This window comes from Cloeon dipterum, chromosome 4, assembly GCF_949628265.1.
Source record: "Cloeon dipterum chromosome 4, ieCloDipt1.1, whole genome shotgun sequence".
Classification (NCBI taxonomy): domain Eukaryota; kingdom Metazoa; phylum Arthropoda; class Insecta; order Ephemeroptera; family Baetidae; genus Cloeon; species Cloeon dipterum.
The window spans coordinates 2,686,886-2,712,513 of NC_088789.1; the positions used below are offsets into that span (position 1 = coordinate 2,686,886).

Consider the following 25,628-nt stretch of genomic DNA (forward strand, 5'->3'; position numbering starts at 1 on the left):
TGCCGAGGATCAATTCAACTGATTGCACATTCAAAGAGTCTCTCTCCTGCGCCATGCCAAATATTTGGCTCCGCAATTAGGAAGGTTCGCTTTTGAAAGCTGAAATTTGACCTGTCCTCAGGCGGATAGACACACCAGCGGGTTGGATGAATCCGATAAGCCTAACAATCGACATCATTAATCAACCTTTGGCCTTTTGCGAGAGCGAGCGGAGAGCAAACTGAATGACGACGAGTAAAACGCTTGGCTATCACATCACCTCAACGCAAAGGCAAACATTCACTTGAAATCGGCATTGCAAATTCTAGGCAGGAGAAATTTTAGTTTGAACAACGGCCGATGTATTTTCAAGCGATACAGGCTCGGCCGGCGTTTAAATACACGTGAATATCGATTCGCAAGCGAATTAATTGGCCGACATAATGACAGACACATGCGGACAAAACGGCGTGCATTTTATCATCGGGCTCTGTTCTATGGTCTGTTATTTTTTGCCTCTCCCTATTAGGCGCCCGATGGATGCATCAGCGCACATAAAATGCAAATGGAGCCGAGAGTAATTAATCTTCACGGGCGATAAAAGTGTAATTGAATTAACCCTCTCTGCCATGCCAGTGATGTTTGGAGCCTGCAATTTGAATGGGCAGCCATCCTGAAAAGTGAAGTCATCACACAGTAAATTTTGCTAGCCAGGCAGGAAGACCAGCCAGCCTATCTGCATTTTGCACTTGAACGAGTTGAAAATAACTCTATCTACATGTAAATTGCACGGTTGGCGGCCCTTTCGAATTTAAGCTGAATTGCAAAAACAGGAGTTAATTTTAATATTCGTTGTTTAATGCGGTTCGGGTTCAGCGAACATAAAACAGTCCCTCTGGCTTATTTCAACTATATATGACATGGCTGTTCTCCAGGTTTAATGCTTTCTGAATGCTATTATTCAATTTTGAAAGGAAACCAGAGGATAAAATTGAAATCACATGAATTTCATGAAAAATAATTTGAGCATTAGTACAATTGCCCAGCGTCAGCTTTGTAATTGAGTTATTCAATACACCTAAAATTGTAGCATCACTGCCAAACATTTCGGAACCGTATTATCAGCCAAATTGCTAATGTAACGGATTCCGCGGCGAAGAAAATTGCGACAATCACGGAAATTAATCCGCGGTGGAGATGAGAATATATTATATTCAATCACCGAGCGAGCAAATGAGCGCAGCATGACGGAATTTTCGGCTTCTATGCATAACGCGAGGGAGATGCTTTTGGCGTCGGCACAACTTTATTCACAACGCTGGGTCAGCACATTTTAATACACAGCCGCCGCCGTGAAATCGCTGTAACGGTGGAGGCGGCGGCGGCGGTAGCCGAAAAGACTGCTGAAAAGAGAGACGGCGAGATGCATGCGCGCAAATCAGCGAGCAGAAAGTTAAATATTCAGTTCAATGATCTATGAATGTTGTGAATCGCAAGGATTAGCGAGCGCAGAGATGCTGAGCAGCGCCACCGGAGCAGAACAGAATCGAAAATTCGTATCTCTCTCTCTTTGGCTAGGTCCAGCCAACCGGTCGACCGGCCTTTCCTCTTTGTGCGCACTGGAAGCGCCAGCATTGATAACACACACAGCATACACACACACCGAAGTTGGGTAACTGCGCTTCTGGTAAATAGCCTTACGATCACATTTCCAAGAGGAAGCACAAAGGCAGAGAGACACGCGCTCCGGCTAGCGATAATTGCCGGCTCATCTGTATGCATAATGCACACGAGATTTTTTTCCCTCATCTGTCGTGTCTCTCACCGTCATTAATGCGAATCGGACGGTAGAAAAGAAGCTTTATTCGCATTTGTCACGCCACTTTGTCTTTATAAAGCGCACTTTAAATAAATACATAGACGCTTTTGAAATTGAGAGCTCAAGGAGTCATTAGGCGTGAATTCAGATTCATTAATGATGACCGCACAAAACGACGAGAGAGCGCAGTTATTCAGTGGGACACGGTGGACAAAGATAGCGACAGAGGCTTAAAATAAATCCTATCTCGATCGCCTGGAACTACGCTGCGTTACGTAAAAAACGTAAAAAATCCAATTGCATCACAATCCAGGCATTTTCCTCACAACTGTGTCATACGCTTGAAAAAATCCCAGAAAATTAAAGCCAGCGAGCATTTCATGGCGAGCATGCCTGTTCCGTTTGCAAAAGTGCATTAAACGCTTTTATGCCATTTCTGCGAAAGCAGCGGGGCTGTTTTTGCGCCTCATTATGATAAGAGCAACAAACATGCGCAACTTCTTCCGATTGAAAAATGGCGGAAAAAAATTAGAGCGAGGGAACAAGCTTGCATAATGCGCTTCGGCTGGTTCAAATAATGCCCGCTCTGCACTGACACAGCAGCGAGTTAGTTTTAATTTGATTACGTGGCACTTTTGCAACAGAGCCCAGAATGATTTGTGTGTATGTGACGTGTGTAATGCAGGTTGCACGAGCACAGCAGAGATCAGAGAGAGCCGGCGGCCGGCCGGTCCTGCTGATTGATAATTCGATTAATGTTACCTGCTGCTGCTGATTGGCGTCAATCGCGGACCAGGTCCGCATAGCAGATTTTCAGCGAAATTCCCCGCTCTCGAATCGTGCCAATCGAGTGGTGTTTGCTTTTGGAAACCAGCAGTGTTTAACTAATTTTTCGTGCCAAATTCCTGGGGTGGAAAATTGCCATTTCAACTCTGTTATGTTGAGCCAGCCGCTGAGTGATGCCGAGGCTAAATTTGACATTAAATTTGAAACTTGCGTTGTATATAGAGGGCTCCTTTTATCTGTCGTGTTGATAAAATCGATCGAAATGACTCTGTGGCGGCTGACAGTCTCAATAATTCACAGCACTTCCTCCCGTTTGACATTCGGTTCCATGACAAGTTAGCTTGTCAAATTCCAAGAATCAAATTACCAAAAAATAGCACTTTCTTGCTCCATTCAGATGGTTTGAATTTAATGTGCTGAATCACACGTCGCATACAGAGGTAATGGAAGTAAGTGGCATTGCTCCCGATTTTTCTCTAAACCTGTGGTGAGATCAGCATTAATAATTGTGTATTTTGCAAAAGCCGTCTGTTCCGCATGATCGACTGCTGAAATTGGGTTCATAGCCTTCTAATACACGACACACACACATTTTTCACTCGCCAATTTATAATTTATTGTGTACGACGAGGAGAGATGTGCTAACCAATCAAGCGCGAAAACGCGCGAATTTCGCGCAGTCATTTTACACCTTCATAAATTCCGCACTGGCGCTTACCGTGTGAAATATTTCCACGAGCATTGCATTTAATGCGTGCAGCAATAAAGCCGATTAAAGGCCGCGTGTGCCGAGTTCACTGGGGCGAGATAATTCGAAAATACACACAAAACCGGCTCTGACAAATTTACTCACTGCGCGAAAGTTAATTTTGCGACGCGCCTAATTGATTGGGGCACTCGACGGCAAAAAGGGCGCCTTTTTAATCTGCTCCACCCGGGGAATGAGGGGAGATCGGGCTTTGAACACTTTTAATGCTGAGCGTGCCGGCCTAAGCAAATTCGCGCGCTGTGTATTCAGGGCTATAAATTTTAGATTGGATTTTTTACATTGTCCTGTACGCAAGGTTTAAGGACCCAATTACTTTTTTGTTGTTCCATTTGACATTTCGGGTACCGTTTCATTTTTTTTATCCAGCCAACCCACAGGAAAACCGAATGCACTCAATTGATATCTATCGTATTGACGGAATAAACAACCGCAGTCTCTGCTGAATTCACTTCCACGGACGATTCAAACTCGCGTAAATTTGTTTTCGGTTCAATTTCACCGCGCGTTGAAGAGAACAACAACAGAGAGTGCACCAACAGGAACAAAAGCCCATCAGCTTGTTTACACAGCGGCCAAACAATTAGGGGCCACTTTTTGCAAATTAGCAAACCTTTTCCCGCAGCGTCAAAAACACACACATTGGCGGATTTTACATTCCAGTGCGTCTGCCGCAGCGGCTCGCAGGCATATATAGCATATGTGTGCTGTACACACATCACGAGCCGGAGTGTGTGCACATACACAGATTAAGTGGCGGGCAAACGTGATGATGAAAAAGCTATGGTCGGTCGGCGGGGGCGGCGCACAAAAAATGACTGGAGAGAGGCACGATGATCGCTGCATAGCGACAAACAAAGGCGAGAGCGTGCAGACCGCTGATGGAGAAAAAAGAGACTCGCATCTATCCATCAGTCAGCCCCAGGTTTCCCACACTCGGCGGAAAAGACGACAAAAAGCAGCAGCTCCAGAAAAGCCAAGTTGCTAGATGCACACAAAACACGCTGGCCGCGCTTCTTTCGCTGCCGCCGCGCCGCGTGCACGTTCAAAAAAGCGAGGTTTGTTCTGTTCTCCGCCACGGCAAAGCCCGGTGCATGTGTGTGGTGGGAGGACTTTATTTATTTATTATTTACGCGGCTCCGCGCGCAGATTGGAAGCTGCTGGCGTGAAATGCTTGCCGGGCCTCTTGCATTACTTATTATCAACAACGCCGCTGTTTGTGTGGAATCTCTCGCTTTTTCAATTATGACGCTAGGGGTCAGTCAGTTTTCTTGTTTCCCTGCGCGAGGTGGAGAATGGAGGCATGAAAAGTGAATGGATGGAATTGCTTTTTCGGCAGGAAGCGCCATTCATTCGAGGAGAGCCTAATGAGATTCTGGGAAATGAAAAATCTGCTTACTTGCGCTTGGGGTCGCAGCGCAAAAAGCGGGGAATAGGATTTATGCGGCGTATGAAAACCAATTATTTTCATTCAGCCTTCCAAAATACGAATTAAATGCTTCTGACTTCACCTTTAATGCTCAGCAACTGACCGAGCATGTGATTTTTATTGCTAATGGAATCGCGTTCTATTTCGGGTCAAACTGGAATATAAAAAACAAAACTAATTGAAAAACACGCGATGGGAAACCTCCCAGAAGTAAAAAAAAAAATCGGAATAAATTTCCTTATCCCATTAATAGCTTTCGAAGATATTTTATGAACATGCATAACCGTAGAGCTGCAATAAAAGAGCGATTCTTTATCGGACACGAAACTATTAGACATTTAATATTCGTGAAATTCCCTCTCATTTAATGAAATTATTTTCAACCAGGAGCGTACGCTCGAGTGCACATATCAATTTGCAACACGCGGTATATGCGGCGCGCGCGATTCTTAATTAAGAGCAAATAGCGATGAGCGCCTCCTCCGCCTCGCTCTCTCGCTCGCACCCACTCAGCCAGCCAGTTATTGTACGTGTGTCTGTGTGTGTGTATCAAATATTTGCAGAGGGCGCTCCGTGTTTAATCACCCTCGATTCAGTTTGCCGAGCGCCGTGAAATATGAATCACCTTCCTAATGGCACCTGCCGATCCGTGTGCTGTGTGCTGCCGGAGAGAGCTATTCCTGTGCACGCTTTATTTCGTGCCAGCGGTGACTAATTGGCGCGGTGCAAAAAATTACGCTCAATGTATACACTCACGCCGACGCCGCTCTCAACGACGGTATTTTTCTATTTATCCGCGCGCGAAAATTACCAGTCTGCACTGGCCGGAGGCCATTTGTTCCGATGCTTCGCGGTTATTAGTTGGGTGTCGATGCGCGCGAGACTGTTTTTCACTAACGAGCCCATCCATACTTTTGGTTCGACGCGAGATCGCGGCCCTTTGATGAGAGTCCACTTGGCTGCCGGCTAATGCGATCAGCTCATTTGCCTGAGCGGACGAAATTAAATTTTGTGGTGTTGCCTTGCCTCTCAAGCATTGGTCGCTCGCACCTCGAGTGAGGTCGCTTCGTAATTGAATGGAAATATTCACGCAGAGTAATTGCATTAGTAAGAATGGGAGTCTATTTCAAAGTGAGGCATCGCTTTTCGCCGATTATACAGGCCGCGTGCAATAAAAGTTAACGGCGTGCTGAGAGGAAGCGACTTAATTGAGGCGATTTCAGGATGACCTGAGGGATTTTGAATGTGTGATTATAAAAATGTAGAGCGTCACGTCGTTTAGAATTATATTGTTGATAATATTCATAGGTTTATTATTATAATAACGAGAAAGGAACATCTGTTACGGTTATATAAAACTCAATTCTAAATCATCAAAAGTGGAACCCAGCAATTAACTAGTGGACATTGAGGTTTACCAAAAAATTCCTTGAGGCAGCTTTGTATGATTAACAAAAACATATTTAACTCTTCAAAATTTTTGCCGAATGCCCTGAAAGATTGCGAAACTTATAAATGAAAATATTTGATTCTATGATTGAATCAAGCTTTCAGATTCAACTCATTGCCAACTTAGCGTGATATGAATAATTCCAAGGATTAAACCGTCGAAACAAAAAGTAGGTAGTGGATTTAATTTCAGATTAGCGCAATCAAAAGTTCATCCAAATCTGCTAGATTTGCACATCCGAGGATTTACTGCAGTGGCAAAGCTTGTCCTGCGTATTTTTCAATTACACCCATTGTTACGACTGGACGAACGGAGCGAGGAATTAAAACGAGCGAGCACATCACGCCGAGCGAGCCATAATCGCCGTCGCCTCTGCTAATTACGCTATGTTCGCAGTAATTAATTATAATCCGAGGCACAGCGACACTCGAACGTTCAGTAGCGGGTGTGTGCACTGCACACCCTTTTTGTATTAATCCGGAGCAGTGTTATCATTGAGTCGGAAATTCTTTCGATTCTCGCGAATTTCAAGTTTTAACCGCGTTTTCACGCAAAATCCACAAGCTAATTTTGGAGCCATTCGGCAAAAACAAAATCGGCTTTGTGTCCTGTTTTTATTCCGAGAGAGCTTTCATTTATTTATTTTGCCTCTCAGCGTTTTGGACAAACAAAGGACTAAATTCGTCCGCGCACTAAGCATTTAATAATTGCTGGCCATAATCTGAACGCGCGCTCTCAAGCGAGCAGCACGTTCGCATTTGTACACACACGGACACCAAACTACACCTGCTGAAGCGTATTTGTGGAGTAAGCGCCGGTGGCATTTTGTTGACCGAAAAAATTAATGGAGGCACCCGAATTTCTGGTTCACCGTCGGAAAAAAATAACTCTCGGCGCACGGTGGACGCGATCGTCGCATTAGCAGCGAGTGCTGCGTGAGCTTTTGATGTGGCTGCAGTCGCAGAGAACCGGTTTTTTTTGCTCAATAATACAAATCTCGTTCCAATCACCAGACTATAATATGTATTTTAATTGTACTTGATAGCCTCATTTCCGGCCACTTGCGTTCGACATGCTTTGCATTTGGCACGCAACAAAAATAAGGAAAAACTGATTTAATAATGTCAAAACAAAGTGTACTAATTAAACTTTAAGGCGCAACTACGGAATTCTCCGAAAAAGGGCTCAAGTTTTGGACGCTGCTCTAAATAAACCAATTTCAGAAACGTTTTACATGAGAATGACATTATCAAGGGGAGTATATTCTCGTCCGAATCAAATTCCGCTTCACAAACAATGACTAAGAATCTCCCCACAGCCAATTTTGGCCGCAAATTCGGTTTGCCTATCCCAACCCTTGATCCAATTGCAGAAATACACCTCAAACCACGATTCCGGGGTTTGCGAGCACGGCGGTGCCCGGGGCACATTTTTCTCGAAACCGGCCGCACTGACATCATATCGGTCGCCAGATTAATAAAACATCAACCGCAAGAGCAGCCTTCACATATGGGCAGCGTGTGTGTGAGTGATACGAACGTACGTGCATACTGCGAGGGCGCTGCTGCTGTAATTACGATTTAATATCGCGCGCGCGATCAATTATTCATCTGCGATTTGACAGGCACGATGTGATGTGCGGTCGAGTTGAGCAGAGCAGCAGCCGGTCGGTCGGTCGGTCGGGGCCGGCCGATCGAGAGCAGTCAATTTGTCACGCTAATAACCGACCGCAGAGTGCATATTTAAATCAAAACAAACAATAAGACGGTCGGTCAGCCCGCTCCGGCGAGATATGACTGCGCACTCTGAATAATGCATTTGCCGCGGTCACGCCACGCGCTCGATAATATTCCGCCCTCTCGCAGCTATAGAGCTCCTTGTTATTTATGCAAATGAGCCGATTTGGCCGAGCGCCCCGTAGCCAGAGGCGACCAAGAGCCGTTACCGTCCGCGCCTCGTAAAAACGACTGGACCCGCATCTCGCCGGACAAAACGAGCGACTCCTTTTTTTCTCAAAGAATGTTCATCATTCTACAGTGGCAAATTTCCCGACTGCGAATGAGACATTAGGGTTTAATGTTGGTGAAATATTTGACAATCTGAAACGACAGGAATTTAGTCCTTAATTGAAATGGGGAATAACTCTTCGCTATCAAAATTTCTGTCAGGTTGGCTTTTAAAATTTACTAAAATTAAATTTATGTTGTCTGATGAGCAACTAAGAGAATATTACTGTCACATAACTTTGTTTGGAAAATGCCTATCCTGAAGGGCATGACCAATTTTGTTATTTAAGGAAGTTTTTGAGAGAATATATCAAATCGAGGTAAAGAATTTATTTCCATTTCACGAAAAACACTAAGCAGGAAAGTCATTCTAATTAAGCTACACAACAAAAAGCTAGGAGAGCTAATAAAATACTAAAATCACTGGAAATTTTATAGCAAGTTTTTGTATTCACACTTTCCTCCACTTTAGAACACCTCCATTTTGGAGAACCACACCGGAGTTTCAGTGGCGGAGTGCAAATGCAAAAATAAGAAGCCGCTGTCTCTCTCTTTCTCTTCGGCGAACAAGTATAATTACGCCTTCCATTATGAAATGGAAGATGAGAGGAAAGAAGAAGAACCTGTCTGGATGATGGTGCTATTAATTCTTATTCCAGTTCTCTCGGTGCTCTCGCGCGCTGTAGCCGCGCGGTCGTTCGTCCGCCGCGCGCGCCTCAGGCATTTGGTGAAATGGATCGCGGCGGCGGCAGCGGCACTTGGAATCAAGATTGTCTTATTCACTCCGCCCGAATCTCTGGTCGCTTTATTTAATGCCCACTGCACGTCACCGGCGTCGTCCGTCGTCGCATTAAACATATTCTGGCCTGACAAAGTGCTTATTATTACCGCCGGCCGGTTTGTGATTATCATTTTTATTGCCGAATTCGTGAATTCGGTTCAGTGGGCTCGAAAACCGCGCTTGGAAATTGCCAGCGCCGATTGAATTACGCGCGTCGATAATCAATTCCTACTGGCCCAGAGCCGGGACGTTTAATTAGCGGACGGGGAAAAATGCGCGCGGCAGAAGCAGCAGGCCGCGATTATTCAATTTCGAACGCGTGCGTTATGAATTTGCAAAAAGGCTGCGTTGACACGAGGGATGAATCGGTAATGAGAGCGCGCAGATGAAAATGGCTTCATCATCTTTTCGCCTCGGAATGTGTAATACGCGGGACGTGCGAAAGATTAAAATCACTCCGGGAAAGAAAAGAGCAAGCAGCAGTTTTCGCCTTGTAAGTAGGAAAGTTAGCCCGGCCTCGGCAGCGGCGATTATTAAAGTGATTACTCTGCGCGTTTTGTTCCGCGCGGCACTCGCTCGCTCGCCAAAATTCAGCCGAAATGAACGGTGGTTTGGCAAAGCTGATTGTGAGAGAAGCACTGCATTGCATTAGCGAGAAGATTTCGCGCAGGCTGCTGCAAAATGCATCGCACTGTTATTTTTCCATCAAAATTTGTTTTCCTCTCGTCCCATAAATCCACATTCGGCACACCTTACATAAATCTTGAGCCAGGAAAGAAGATGGTCCCAATTTGCATATGAAGTGAGGACGTTTTATTCAAAATTTGCATGTGGGGGTGGTTGGGCTGGCTCGGGGGATCGATATTAGCGAGAGAGCTAGTGATCCCCGAAGGCGGCCTCGGCATCCCAGATTTGATGATGGATGCAGTCTCGGCATAGTTTAACGCGTCTGGAGCACGGTTGTTTTAATTTCGGGCTGGCTCAGCACAACACAACACAGGAAGAAGCGACGGCAACGGCAGCCTCCATTTGGGAGAGAGGGAAAACAGCAGAGTGTGCCCAGAGAGGAACGGTCCCTTGAGCAATTTTCTTTACCTGACTGAACAAGAAGTCCCAAAGTATTACTTAAGGGTCAAGACATTATGTTGGGGATTATTAAGTATGCCAACAACAAGGCCGGTGCCCGGCAGATTAATTCCAGCACCTCTGCTACGTACTAATTTAGTATACCGAGCGGGGCGTACTGCCGCAGCCTAGAAACTCCCTTATTAAAGTCGGCCGGGGGGAGAAAGGGTTACACGAAAGGCTGCTATTGCTACTGCTGCTTCACATCGCTTACACAATCTGTGATCAAATTATCTGCGGCGAATGAAATCAGAGTGGAAATTGAATGCATAAATCAGCGGAGATTTTTAAACCATTCATTCACATTACGAAGAGTTTCAAATGTGACGGCGGAGATTCCCAATAAAGCGGAGCGCTAATCAATTCACCGGCGGTCAGTGCAGTCATGCAAATCACACAGCTGGGTGTTTTGCGTGATTCTTGCCGCGTCCATTCTTTCCTCCATCAATTATTGATGCGCAGCGACGGAGGAAAACGCCGAAAGCCGGCCGTATGTATATATGTGAACGAAAAGTGAGGATAGAAACCGCTTCTGGCAACGCTTTCCTCGCATCTCGCATGCACATTTTCGGGCCTTTTCGTGAGAGCAAGCGACTGAGTGTGAGTTTATAAACGTTTTATGAAAACAGAGGCGGCACTTGTGGTGATGTTATTCCTTGCGCGCGCGATACACACACAAACACAAGCATTTGAGACGTTATTCAAAAGTATCTATCATCACGCGCAGAGAGGCCGTAAAGCAAGAAGGCGCAGCTGCCACTACAAACACACCATACTTGTACATGTATCTGTTTACATAATATGAAAACAGGAAATTCAAAAGAGCCGCTCGATCCTCCCAAGGAGAGAATTTCCCAATCCCAGTTGGGATAAATAAACGCGTCACGTTTGGATAAGTTATTGATCATTTTATTACTTGTGGCGATGAAATTTTTCATATATTTTTCGGCGCTCGCAGCAGTCCTGCTGTCGTCGATTAAATGCTAGATGGAACCCATGCGTTCAGAGGTTCAGGGAAGTGAGAAAGCACTTGTTGAGCCGGAAAATTACAGTCATGCATAATTTTCACTACGGTAAAAAAATATTCAAAAAGTGAATTATCATGTAAGGTGTCATAAAGAAATTAAAACCATGACTTTATATGCCTGCAAAAGTAATTTTGACTCACGCCAAAAGTGATGGTTGACAACCTTGGGCATTTTTGTCAAGATTGTGTTATCTTGATCAAAAATTCAGTCGAGTTGCAAAGCCTGTTCCGCAAGTCACTCTCGACGGTCTCGGCAATTGCAATTACAAATTTTACGACCCTTCGTGTCACTGCCCTCGTCGGTAGTTAGCCCAAAAGAGCTTCATCCAGCTCGGTGTCGTTCGCCGTTGTTGTGGATCGCGCGCCTCGAGCTGAATGAGAGTGGAAAATATCGTGGCGTCGGCCGCCGCCGCCGCATTTGCCATTCTTGGTGCAATTATTATTCGCGAGCCATGTTGCCGGTCTGATATACGGCGACACTAACGATTCCCCGGCCATAAACAACTTGGAAATACAACCTGGACCTGTTTTTCCGTGCGCACACACCGCCGCGCGATCATTACACGCAACGACGCTGAAATAAATGAAGAAGAAGAAGAAGAGAGAAAAGAAGTCGCGGCACCGGAAACTCGGTAGTAAAAAGCGGCGATTTTGCTGCCGGCTGCTGTGCTCTCTCACCTCAATCAAATCCGCTTTTTGCGCGTGCACCAGCGAGAGGACCGACCGATTTACGGTACAGATCGTTTCATTTGCTTGGCCGAACACCAAAAAGCAGCAGAATCACTGCCACTCGTGTTCCCTGGGTTGGGAAATATATATCGAATCCCTAACTGTCGGTGGCTTTTTCAACTCTTGCTTTTTACCATGAAAACTCGCGGACAAAAGTAAGTGACAGGTCCCCCCGAAAAGTAGGCGATTGCGGCCACTCTCCTTTTTTTTACCAAATTGATCATCCATCTGTGCGCGCGCGAATGCTTTTTTGTGCCTCGAACCATAACGAATCGCTGTTTGACTTAATAATCCGATTTTTTTCCGGCCGCACCGAGACAAAAGCAGCGCTTTTTGGGCCAGAGATTGCAGCGCGGCGGTGATTTAAATGGCAAAAACTGCTGCTACTCGGCCGCAGGGACAAAAGCTTAGAGGACGTCATCGGCTTGCGAAAATTAACCGGCGCAAGCGGAGCCTGGCAACTGCTTCCTCGTTCTTGCCCGCCTCTGTGGTCCATTCAGCTCACGAGCTCCTTTCCAGGTCATCAATTCGTCGCCAAAAAATAGCGCGGAGAATCTTTACAAATCACTCAGGCGACAAACAAACTGTTTTGCCCTGTTTTCTGGGAGTACACCAGCAGGATTATTTATTTTTATGTGGCTTCCGTTACAAAGGAGTGTGATTTTAACAGTATTCCACTTGAAAAATACCCTGCAAATAATGAGAGAGTTCCTGTATCGCAGATTTCGATTCGACTCTACAAACCAACTATGAAACTTATTTTCACTAGTGGTTGCCCACTGCAGTCTCGTTGGAAAATTGATAAGAGTAACGTGCTATACATACTGGTCAGTCGAGTGTATGAAATTGGCCGAGCCATTTCTCTCCACTCTCTTTTTCAGGCGCAAAGCGGCGCGAGCTGTTATGGAGGAAAAAACGAGAGAGCGCTCCGGAAAAACCATAACCGGGTAAAATGTGCGCTCCAGGGCAATAGATGGCGATGCAATATGTTTTAATAATTCAGGCCGGTGCATATTAAAAAGCATTTCGGCGGAAAACAAACCGCCGGCAGCGGCATAAAAAAAAGAGGCGCAACGCGCGCGCGTCGCACTATAGCGAGCGAGCGAGCGACGCAGCGGAGAGCGGGCATCATTTCGCGGCGATAAGAGCAGCGGTCTGGAGGGAAAAATTGCCGTCATAAAATTCTCATAAACACGCGTATAAAAATGTCAATTTATTTGATAGGTTTTATGCTCCTGACATATTCGAGAGCGCGTCGGCATAAAATCCGCGCGCGATAGGGCGACCCAAGACGAAAAAGAAGAGCACACCGGGCCGAATAGTCATTATTATGAGAAATAACCGCCGCCTGCGTCGTGATCTCAGATTAAATCGAGTCGAATTACTCACATTTTTACGCTGAGTGACGGTTTCAGGAGAAAATTTATTGGGATATGTCCAAAAGCTGAAATTCGTTATGATTTGTTACCTCGCAAAAGGTCTTGAGAATTTTAAAATCTTGTGAAATGAAGTTGTTTTAAAATTGGAATTGCCTGTCAAGTTCTCCTGCCTCAATACGCAGAGCCATAAAAGAAATATTAATTTCCCTCGAGAAGCAATAAGTTTTACGAGGGAAAAGACTGCACTGATTGTTCTTCGCACACACACACGAAGCTGCCGCCTTGATAATCAACGCTAATCAAAGAGGCCGAAATCATCAAATTTATAATTGATTTTTCCTGGTAAAATTTGAGCCGGCGGCCTTGTTTTTAACTGCCGGCAGCAACCAGATCAATTTCTCCTAGTCGTAAAAGTAAATTAACCTCGTTCATAATGGAATAGACAAAAAGCCGGCGAATCGGCTTTCATATCGATTATTAGCATAAATTTTCCATCCACATCTCGCCAAATTATCCATCCAGAGGTGGCTCAGTCGGTATATCGTCGCCTGATTGAGTTGCAAAACGGATCGCTGCTAATTGGTGCGCGCCGCGCGGCAATTATTATTTCATCGCGGCCAACGGACGAGAGCGCAGGGCAAACAGATCGCCGACGATATCCTCAATAAACACACACATTCGTGTGAGTGTGCGGCCGCGGAATGCAACAAACGCGCATAAACTGCAAGTGCCGCGCTGGGTTTTGTCCATTTTGTGGACAATGCACGGCGGACCGTGATTGTGTTTGCATTTGCTTTACTCGTTGCTGCCGGATTAATCTATTAGTAACAGGAGTGCACTTCTGTTGCAACAATACAATCAGGCTGATTGATATCCACAGAGCGAGATGAGATTTTTGCTGATTGGATTTTCTATGTAAAATTTTACTATAGTGCGCAAGCTGCAATTTATTAAAAAAAAGACAAGTCCTGTACGTGCCATGAACGGCATTTCCTAGTAATTGTAAATGAATGTATTCACCACGTAGAGCTTCAAAGCCGATATGAAACCTGCAGAGACAGAGACATTGTCATTTTAGTTCAAAACAATTCACGAGTTTTCACTTAATCAAAATTATGCTAAAATTCTCTACTCAGATGTAAAATCAAACTGATTAGAAAACTCTCCAAAGTAGTTGTGTCTGAGGCAAAGCATATAAAAAGAACAGTAAGGAAGTCGTAATATAGTCCCAGGGTTTTTACGGTGCACGAAAAAGAGGCCGAAATGTATTCAAAAGCAATGCATTAGGGTGAAACCCCTTGCCAGTACGGAATATCAACGCAAGAATGGACGCAGATAAAGCTAATCTGCATACACGAAAAACGTCGATTTACGACAGAGAGCAGTAAAAATACACGCAAAACGTTAACGAGACAAACTTGTGCGGTCTAACTCTGGTTAGCTGCGACAAAAGAATAAATTTGATTTATTAATTTTTTCACGACGGTGCTTCTGCGCTGCGACTTAATCAAGCGTGCGGCCGCCGGCAGAGGAATTCGAGACCAATTTAAAATAATTTTTAATCGCTCCCGCGGGCACTTCGACAGCCGAAGTTGTTGCTGGACAAAAAGTGTAACACGCCCTCAGGGTATTTGCGCCTCGATTTTTGCCAAGCGGCGCAGCAGCTGCGGCAACCTTTTCTCATCAAACTGCCAAAGTGCGCAGATCGCTTATCGGAATTAATTTCGTTTCGCCGGCATCCGCATTTTATTTTGAATAAATTACGCTCGCAATGCGTAAAAGTAACGAGTCTTGATTTATGCTAATTTCCAAAGATCTCGACTGTTTGATAGAGATGAAAATGCGACCAATGGCTTTGATTTTGGTTAACAATTCCTTGGCCTAAAAATAAACAACGTGTCTGGAGCTTTCGAGGTGTCGATAATGAGGAGGGCATTAAAGCAATGCCCTAAATTAAGGAATGATTATTCGAGACGCCTCACTGGCACAAGCAGAGACAAATGATGGAGGGTTTTCCAAAGATCGCTTATCAAAACTAAAATTGTTTGGTCGGCGTCCAATGTTTTGAAGCTTGTTTCGTGCATGAGTAACGAGAACGGCGTGTCTTGAGAATGCTAATTTCCACTGATGCTCGTTTGATAGACGCGAAATAAGTTAAAAATGCGGTCTAACCAAAACAATCTCCGTCCTCATTGGTAACCGCATTTTCCCACATCATTACCAGGCTTGATTTGAAAAATATTCCGCAATGATTTAACGCCCTGAAGACACGAAATTGGCATTCAGGAAAAATGGCGATAGACAAAACCCCCGGAGGACGTTTGAGAGAGAAAGCCGATTCGTCTTGGGCGTTAATTGTGATAAATCATCACAGCTCTAACAAGTTATTAAATTTTGCAATCAATTTTCGCTCCTTTTCCCTGCCTTCACAGTGACACTAATTACACGCGCGCGCTTCTTTTAAAATAAAAGATTGCCTCATTCTAGCGCAGCGAAGAGCTTTCGTTTCGCCAGCGTAATTAATGTCGCGATAACAAAGCGGATTGCGCTGGAAAATACGTGCGCGCTGCTTTTACTTCTCAATTATGCAAATTTCATGTCTCCGTACCGGCTAAGCTTCTTACACCAACAGTTGACCTTTTCCGCTGACCTAGCGTGAAAAAAGCATCTCGACAGGTGCCCATTGGTCGAGGGGAGAAGACAAAAACGTCCGTCTTTGGACGCAAGGGTATGAATAACCACATTCTAAGTGTGCGCCGCAGGAATGCCCGCATCTTTCAGACTTGTTGATGGCGAGCCTTTAGAATATTAAATGCCAAATTATACACCACCGTCCAGAATCTCAGCCTGCGTGTATTCATTTTAGGCAGAAGTTTGCTCAGCGCACGCAAAAAGAGTGTGTAATCAAAAGCTATCTCGCGGTTGAAAAAACGTCTCGCAGCGCTTTTCGACAGGAACACAGCCATTAGTGCAAAAACCGAAGAAAAAGTGTTCGGCAGCAACCAGAAGGCATGAAATATTCGCCAAATTATGGATTTAACATCGTGTACTCGTGAGTACGTATTGTTGATTATTCTTTTTCGGCGTACACGCCCGTAAAATTTTTTGAAATCATGTATAATCATTTTTTACTTAATCACACCAGGCAAGAAATTAGAACACGCTACACACTGATTATCATACCAAGAAAGAGAGGTATATAATTACACGCGTATGTCGCCAATTATGTGAACTTACAATTGAGTAAATCATTGCTATGGCAGAAACATTACGTTTGAACAAACAGAATGACTTCCGAATAATTAAAATTATTCAAATAATTTTTTACTATAAATGGTGAGTTTTATTCACTTCAGGGGGCATGAAATAAACAAGTTAAACGAGGAATAGGAAAACAAATTTTAATCATGTGGCCTCCAAATAATAGGCAGTCGTAAAATGCTCGTTTCGGAACCCTTATAAAAAACTTAACAATAATTGGCAAATTCAAAGTCGCCTGCTATTAATCAATTAAGTCAGAAGAGGGGCATATACAAGAAATCGATAATTTATTCAGCCTATAACGCGATGCTCGCACGGCAAAAATCAGGCGAAAAGTTGACGCTGAAAATTGGTGCACATCACAAAAGAGGGGAGAAATTTATTGACTCTGTTGCGCCGACACCATAAATAAGCAATAAAACGCGACACGCAGCAGCGGAGAGGCGCATATCAAACAGTCTCGAGCCGAAAAAAAGGGGGCAAAAATCTCGGCGGTAATTTCGCCCATTTTAATTTAACCCATGCAGCCTTTTCGGCGCTCACACGTTTATATGCGAGCAGAGATCTATCATCTGCAAGTCAAATATTTAATCCCCGAGGAGAATGCGGGTCGGGCTGACTCGTTCTCCCTTCCCGGCTCGGCTCGGCTTGGATTCGGCTTTTTTCTTGGGCATAGCTGCCACGCAAACGGACGGAATCGCACGTCAAATAATTCGCTGCCAGTCAGTCACTCACTCACTCGTCGACGCAACGCCAGGATTTAAATTTAAATTACACAGAGAGCGAGCGAGCTGCCGGGGTAAATATTCGGCGTTAAAAGGGGCTAATTTCGCGAGAGCTGCTGAAAATTTATATATCAAAAGGCAGCCTTTTGTGCCACTCGCGCGTTTTTATATTAACGCGCGCGCCTCTGTAATAAATGCGACCGACGGTGGCACTTCGCCTCTTACTTCAAAGGTTGCGAGGGAAGGCTCGTGCATGCACTTGTGATTGCTTCTCTCGAGTGATTAGCTGTGTGGATCGAGAAAGAGAGAGACAGAGACCGCCATTCGCTTCGTTCTGCAGACCGACGGAAAAAGGCTGCAGTGCTGAGCTTGAGCTTTATCTCAGCGTATATTGATTTGTATGTACTGCTGTTGTTTTGAGGTAAACAAAAGAAAATGGGCTAAGCACATGCAGCAATTTTATTTACGCTTCAAAGCAGAAAAGGACGGACGCAGTAGATCGATCATTTTCGTACTTTAATTAAAGCCAACCCGACAATTTGAGTCGTGTTTCTCAAAACAAAACAGTTATGGAAGTCGACAGCAGTATCGATTTTAAGATATTATAATTGACTTGTTTCCCAAAATGCCTTCAAAAAGTTTTTGACACCCGAGAAGCAAACGAGACGACTGATTGAATCGGCAAAATTTGTTCTGCTAATTGGATTAGCAGGCAGGCTGCCTGCCGTCTGCTCCCTTTTCACTCTCGGATCTTTCCAAAAAGAAGCACGCGGAGGCATCGAAAAATTCCAGTTTGGTAGTACATTCGGCGCAAATTAAAGGCACCAAAAATAACCAGCGCGTCAGCAGAAAAGGTCCTGGCCGTTGCCGTTGCCGCCACCGCCGCCGGGGGTGTTGAGTGAGCGTATCCTTTGAGCGGGCGGCATATTAACAAAATTGCAATATCAAGAAGAAAGCAAGAGAGCCGGGGCTGCATCTGCTGATGACAGCTTTTATGATTTACTCGCGCGCGCACAGCCTGGCGGTGCGGTTTTATATAGAATCGCTCGTTCGTTCAGTTCAGTTCAGTTCAGGCCAGCGCTGCAAAAAAATCAAAGGGACGAACGAGCGGAGAGCTTGTTAGTTTCACTTTTGCCGCCCTCTTTCGACTTTGATTTCAATGACTTAAAGATCCATTAATGAGTTGCCCGCTGAGGAGGGAAGAAAAGTTGCGAAAACTTTCCGACTACTCGGCTGCGCGCGTGTTGTATCACTTGTATAATGGTCGTTTGCTCGAGTGTGAGCACCGAGAAGGAGAAAAATACACACACCAAGCAAGCAAGCTTTTTCCGTGCGCACAGCAGCTCCAGCTTGCCTCATCGGACAGGTTGTTGATTTTTTTTCCCGCCGCGCGTTCTCTCTCTCGATAATAAGAGGTCTCATCTGCAGTTGAAGGATAACGAGACGAGCATAAAACCAAACAGCCCCATTTGGAACGCTAAATTTACAAAATAAAATTCGAGACGCCTCGCTAGCAGCAGAGACAAACGCCAGGCAGCACTGCGGAGCGGGCGAGTCAGCACATCTCGTCCGTTCTGCTCCATTGGCCAAACTTTTTTCTCTATTTGCCCTTGCCGTACGCACGTCGTGAGCTCCTTTGGACACTTCAAAATTTCATACGACAGATCTCATTGCGCCCACCGCAAGAGCCGGACTAATCGGTTTGACGCCAACGGAGCAAGATGTTGTGCTACTCATCCGCACCACCAGAGGCGTGAACTTTGACATTTGCTTCAGAATTTCGGCACATCAAAAAATTAAACCGAATCCCACGAGAAAACAAACCTACAATTCAAATTACACGGTTTTAATGGTGTAGAAAAACCGTCCATACCTCCCAGGTTGACGGCGCTGAAAAAGTACCAATTTTTTCTGCGACCCGAGATACGAGTGCCCAGGGGCACCAATTTAATTACGACCACAGAGCGCTAGAGATTTTCCGATATTAATTTCCAAGCGAGCGGGCTCTAATAAAAATCGCCATCAAGTGTTCAGCGACGAGTAATAACGCGTACGCCCACATTCTGGTGTAATTAGCGGGGCGAGGGTGCGCGCGTCTAATTTATGGCTAATTACCGGGCGCGCTGCTTTCACCTGTTTTTGCGCGATCGCCGGGAAAAAGTTGGAAACAAGCGCGGGGACACGGCACACAGAGGCACACAGCAGCAGCACAGAGGCACAACTTTGCATGCGTGCTCGTAAAACGGGCCGAGAGCAAAAAGTTGGGGGCCGCGAATCGAATTAATTATCTCGGGGGTATTAAGTGCAGGCAGGCAAATTCTTGGTGCAGAGCCGGGCCGACGACCTTATTCTTTTCCGCATAATACATAAAACTGCGCTGGACGCGAGCGAACTGCACAATAATGCGATATCTCCTGCGCGGGCCAAAAACTTGTTAATATTATTACCACGCGTGCACTTCCGGGGCAGTGAGGAAAGGGTGGCTTTTAAGTTGCAGCAACTTTTATAGCTACGTTTTTAATGGGTTAAAAGCAGTCGCTTTTCGACGAGAGGCTTTTATGGAAACCTACTCTCCACGCTGGTCCTAAAATCTAAGGAATCTGGGGCCAGATTTCTTACTTTAATACATCTCACAGAAATATTTTCTCACAGCGGTTTAATGGGTATAAAAGTTTTACTTTTTTAATGGCTCCGACAAGTCGACGACGATTGCAGGGGTCTTTCGTCACTGCCCTGGTGCTGTGCGAGTGAGTGTGCACGTTATTTACCTCTGTGACGGTGACGCTCGCAAAAAAATGTACAGCGGAAAAATTTTGTGTGGGGCCATTCTCGCTTCTGCACGACGGCACAGCATATTGCAGGCGTCATGGCGGCAGGTAAATTAGCATGAGGACCGGCGGATGATGAATCGGCCGCCCATATCCTCGCGCTTTGTGGCCAAATTTTTAATTAAAAGCCGCCGAATGCGTCGCGAGGGACGGGAAAAGTTCTCAGGAATTAAAAATGAATGTGCTGAATCCCGAAAATTGGGCAAACAAGGAACACATTCTTGCATCTTGCCTCACGGATAAGATGACAGCCTTTTCTGGCTTCGATATAATTAACTACGGAGAGAGAGGAGGAAGCGAGATTTGAAGCTGGAGAGAGAAAAGGGAGAATTCCGACGTCTTCTCTTTGCACCGAGTGCTTAACGTCTCTGTTAATTATTTTAATTGCGCTCCAGACCTTCCAAGTCGGGGGAGGGGACAGAAAAATTTGGTACATAATTTATGTGTGTGTACACGCTGCTGAGAGAAAAAAATATATGAGCATAGAGCTGATGAGAGCGCAGGAATTCATGCGGTGGCTTTCAAAGCTGCTTCGGAAAGTTCGTCAGCGCCCAAACTCGAATTGCGTTGTGTGTACAGTGAAGGAGCGCAATTTACCGTGTTCCTGGTAATATCCATTTTACGTTAACGCGCGGAATTCGCTAAATAGCGAGTTCGCTCAAATTCGGTTAAACCAATAAAGCAATGGTATAGCAATAGTCTGCTACTGGGTTCATCTCAATATGATCAAATAACAGGCATAATAGGCAGAATTGTAATTGGTTCGTTCCGCAATAATTCAGTCAGCTAGTTGAGAGTAATCAGATTGAAAATTGTGTTCAAATATTGGTGAAATTCTAATTACAGGGAAACGTTAAAATTACTAAAGCTATTTCACTCGTTTAGCAGGAAAATGAAATTGTGACGCGTGGATTGGAGAGATAAATCCGCGAGGCACCTGATTATTAATGAAATTATGATATTAATTCAAAGAAAGTTGGTCCAAAAATATACTCACACAACCTTTTGCGCAAGTGAGAGTTTCCGTCTCCATTTGAAAGAAGCGAGCATCAAGTAGCGTGGTTCCACCTTTGCAAATAGGTTAAAAACAAACAGTGACGCGGACAAGGGGCGAAGGGGTTGATTCATGCATGCGAGGTTCGCACCCCCCACCACCCGGGGCGGGGTGTGTGTGTGTGTGTGTGAGTGTGTGTGTGATGGCTATTTTAACATGCAGCCCTTCCTTATTACGCCCTGTCGGCAGGCAGGCACTTGCAACTCCGCAGCACGCCGCAGCCGCGCGCTCTCCTCGACTCCAACAATGGTCTCGGAACGGGACAGGCAGCCAACACATGTCGAGAATGCGAAAAATCCCACGGGCACCTGGGCGCGCGCCGAGGGAGCCGGCTAATGCCGCGGAAAATCAAATGAGAGGCGAGCAGGCAAACGAGAAAAGTTTTTTCCTTTCGACCGGAAAAAAGCAGCAGCGGCGGCAGCGGCCGTCGTCTTCTCTTTTTTCGCCTTTAATTAGCGGGCGGCCGTCGTCGAGCAGACAGGCGACGAACGAGCCTCCACTTTTGTGCCCTTTGATGCTGCTGCTGCTTTTTAATTAAATTTAATGGAGGAGACACAAATACACACACAACCCTGGAGGATAATGTGTACTCCGTGAGCACCATACGGGCAGAGTCGATTTACAACAGGAAAGTGCACACAAGCAGAAAAGCGCCGCGAAACACGTTCGTGAAAAATAAATTAAATTTAAAGGTCGAATCACGTGCGAACTGAAAATTCAGGCCGTCCGAAAATGGCAAAGCACGTTCTTACCTCACCGGCAGGCTCGTCTCGACCGCGTGCGTTGTTATAATCCAAGTTGTTTGACTTGCTTGAAATCCTTTTCTTTTTCCTTTCTTGTTCAGCGTGCGTTCATCGACACCACCGGAAAATTCTCGACACCGAGCACGAACAGAATCACGCACTCGCTGGTCGACACTGAGGGACTGTTCCGACGCGACGGGGGTGGTTCGGGGGTGCGTGTTGCGGCGCACGGTGGGCACTGTTCGCACGGCCGCCGATTGCAGATCCGCTCTCGTCCACGACTCGACTCGCAATGCGGCGCCCGACAGCCTTTCCACCGCTCGGCCTCCCCTCCACCTCTCTCTCGCTCTCTCGCTCTCTCGACTCGCTCCTCTTTCTGCACCCCCTTTGACTCAGCTGCTCGCTCGCGAGGACAGAACGGAGAATGGAGTAAAGAGAATCTGGACAGATTTTTGCCAGCCCAAAGCGATGCACCGACTGACCGACTGCCTTTCCTTCCTTCGACCTGCAAGACACCCATGTTCGACCTTAAGATTACAAAATCTTGTTGTACGATCATTGAACCCACGTTCCTTTCAATCAAAACAATTTAAAATTCCGTTTTTCACATTTTTTTTATTTTTGCAATTTATTTTAATTTAATTGATTATTTGTTCTGACTGTACTGTAAATACTTGCGGCTTACAAGCGTAAAGTGAGGTAAAAATTAAGATAGGCTGCTTTGTTAAAATTAAGTCTCGCGTCTTTATCCACGACGCTGGGGGAAAATATTTAACCAATCCTATAATAACGCAATTTTTGTTTTCCTGACTTGCTTTCACAAGTTCACGAACTTTTTTGGCTTCTCTCCTCGCTCTTGAAAAAGAGTTGCCACCACAATGATCAAGAAACCATAATTTAATACTGCTATAAATAAATTTGTTTACTACAAAACTCCTTTTAGAACAAAAATAAAGTGAATAAGGTGAGGCTATACATAGTTATCAAAATTATTCAATTTAATTTAAATAAGGAAAGTTTTTAGAGCTAAAGCGAGGAAATTTTTAATTAAGAGAACAAGGAACAATTCACGATATTCGCTTGCTTTCCAAACATAGAAAAAAGTATTGTTATAAGAATACAAATTTAGATATTAAGATTTCCTTTGACCTTAGATTTCACTGATTGCTGTGAAGAAGATATTGAGAGAGAGAGAGAGACTCAACCGCTGACATCTGTCTTCCGTATATCTGTAAAAGCAGGCATCAAGGGACCGGCGCGTCTCCTCTTGTCCTGGCACAAACACTACTTAGCTTAATAGAAAACGTTCACCTCGCTTTCTTTCCCGGTCATACTACCACACTGCTGTGTATAGCTGTTTTGTTTTGTGCGGTTGATTCTCGTAAGCCCAACGAGTGTTCCCTTGAAGAGTATCGAGTTAGACACTTTCTTTAACGTCTTAGGAATACGTGCGGCGGTGGCTGTTGGTTGTTCTCCCTCCTCAATCTGGGTTGCACAACCGGACAAACGGAATGCAACGGACGGGAAATTATCTTGACACCTCAAGTGTTTTTTTTATCCGGATTAGTTTGGTTCGACTGTAACTGTTATACGACGCAAACGGGGGCTGAAACAATGTGCGGCGACGCATAAATGGCTCTGCTGCGGGAATAATAAAATTTCATAAAAGGTGCCGAGAAGTGGTTTTAAGCTTTTGTGCCATCGCCGGACGGGCGAAAGTTCATTAAGGAGGCAATTCCAGCAGCGGTCCACATTGGACGGGAGGTGTAATATCAGCGCAATTCTATCTTTCGCCGGGCGCGCGGACAAAGAGCGGCCAGCATTGTCGAGAAGAAAAGCACACATTCGCACACGTGTATGCAAGTCGCTGAATAAAATATAAAGGAGTCGCGCGCGGGGGACCGTATTATTACACAGCGCGCGGAGAAGCTGTGATTACCATTAATAAAGCTTTATTATTCTTTCCTCGACGACGATAGAGCGGCGGCGGTGGCGGCGACCACCACTGTGCTGCGTTTTCAGAGCGGTTGAAATTGCGCCCGAGAAGAGGTCAAATTAACCTGACGTCGCCGGTGCCGTCCCGCGGGATCACAACAGCCACCAAAGCTCCTTTTCTGCCGAGCGAGAGAAACGAGACCTTCATAAGCGTAAGAAAAGGCTGAATCTAATTAATTTGAGGCGACTGCTACTCTAATTTCCGCCGAGTCTACAAGGAGAGTGCGAATAATGGGAAAATAAGCAGTTTATCTTATTTTCCTTGACATTTAAAATTGCTTTCTAATGGACATTCTCGAACTTTCAGCAGTGCTGATGATGAGAAAATGAACACGACACAATTCGTCCTGAATTGGCTGGTAATTGTTTCTCAATAAATACAATTAAACAAATGATTTTGCTCTCACAAAGATGATTATTTAGGCAGTACTGTAATGGTCCAATGATTTCAATTCTGCAAGAAAATGAGAGTCTATGGTTGGTTGAAATTCACATAATTATTAGCATAGCGTTAAATAAGCACCACTATTATTATAAAACGTGAATCCGCAGTAGGCATTGTCCTCATCATAATTGTATACTAATTGTTTATTGTGCCAGCCAAAATTATTTATAGTTTATGCTAAGTGCTCCCTGGACAATTTCCATAATCGCTGACACATCTTCCAAGCTGAATAATTGATTGCTTCTCTCGGGATTGCAGACGTACCAAATTTCTTACTCAACCTGTACAATAATTATTTATTCGCCTGAATAAATGAGTCCTTGCTTTCATCGAAAATAAACAAGGAAAATGGGGGAGCGAGAATAGCGAAGGTCGTCAGTCGTTAAATCACTCTCTGCGGTTGTTTTTCTTATTCGTGCGCCGCGCCGTGTGCTCTTTTGATGATGATGATGAGATGAAAATGTATACATTTTTTGTCGATTCGCGATAAAAATGCTAAAATCTGATGCTGCTCGCGCGCATCGCGCCGAGAGTCGCGGCAGGTGATGCCTGCAAAAAAATGAATTGCCGCAAAGCAGAGTTTTGGGTTTCATGCGCACGGCGAAAGAGAGAAAGAGACTTTTGGCCGACTGAAAAAGTGTCATCTCGGCGCGCCGATGGCGACGCACTACGCGAATATAATGGTTTACTTTGCTCCAAGATGCTGCCGCGGGTGACAGCTCGTCGGATTTTTGGGCAAATATTTGTGGCATTTTTGCAAATGTGCCCGTGGAGCCGCGAAAGAGGCACACGAATCGTCGTGTGATGACAACGCAGAGAGAGCGAGAAAGAGACACATATATTTTGAATTGATCAGAGCATAGTATTGCGTTTCTATTTAACTGAAATTTCTACTTTTGTGGCAACAAGAAGGTCAATCCTCTCTAGGGATACTCAATACATTTTACAACGATATAGAAATCTTGAGTATTTTTTTTAAAGAGAAGAATATATATTTCAACATAAAAAAGATTAGTTCACACATTTTGTTAGAATTAGGAAACTGTTCATGGTGTGGCGCCTTCTCGCCACTACTGTTCTAGTAGTTTGCATTTAACCTGTATCGCCTGGTGGTAGTGTAGAAAGGTGTGTGGTAAGCATTGCACCCTCACTGCACCTTCTCCCTCACTGCATCTTTAGTCGGCCTCCTCGTACCCACAATGGAATCATTCCCTCTTGTGATATTTGGAAATTATTAGGCAACGTTTAATTACAACATGTGCTGCTGATTTCACTAAGCTCAACTCGTCGCAATAAAACAT

The 25,628-nt window shown here is 45.0% G+C and overlaps 1 protein-coding gene across 3 annotated transcripts in view; it reads right to left on the bottom strand.

Moving 5' to 3' along the window:
* The window catches only part of LOC135943975 (irregular chiasm C-roughest protein-like), a 126,030-nt gene extending 103,839 nt beyond the window's left edge, over positions 1–22,191 (bottom strand). For all 3 annotated transcript variants that reach the window (XM_065490646.1, XM_065490645.1, XM_065490644.1), the window contains exon 1: positions 21,897–22,191. The gene's annotated coding sequence lies outside the window, so the exon portion shown is untranslated. The remainder of the gene's footprint in view (positions 1–21,896) is intronic.
* Between the last annotated feature and the right edge of the window lie 3,437 nt (positions 22,192–25,628).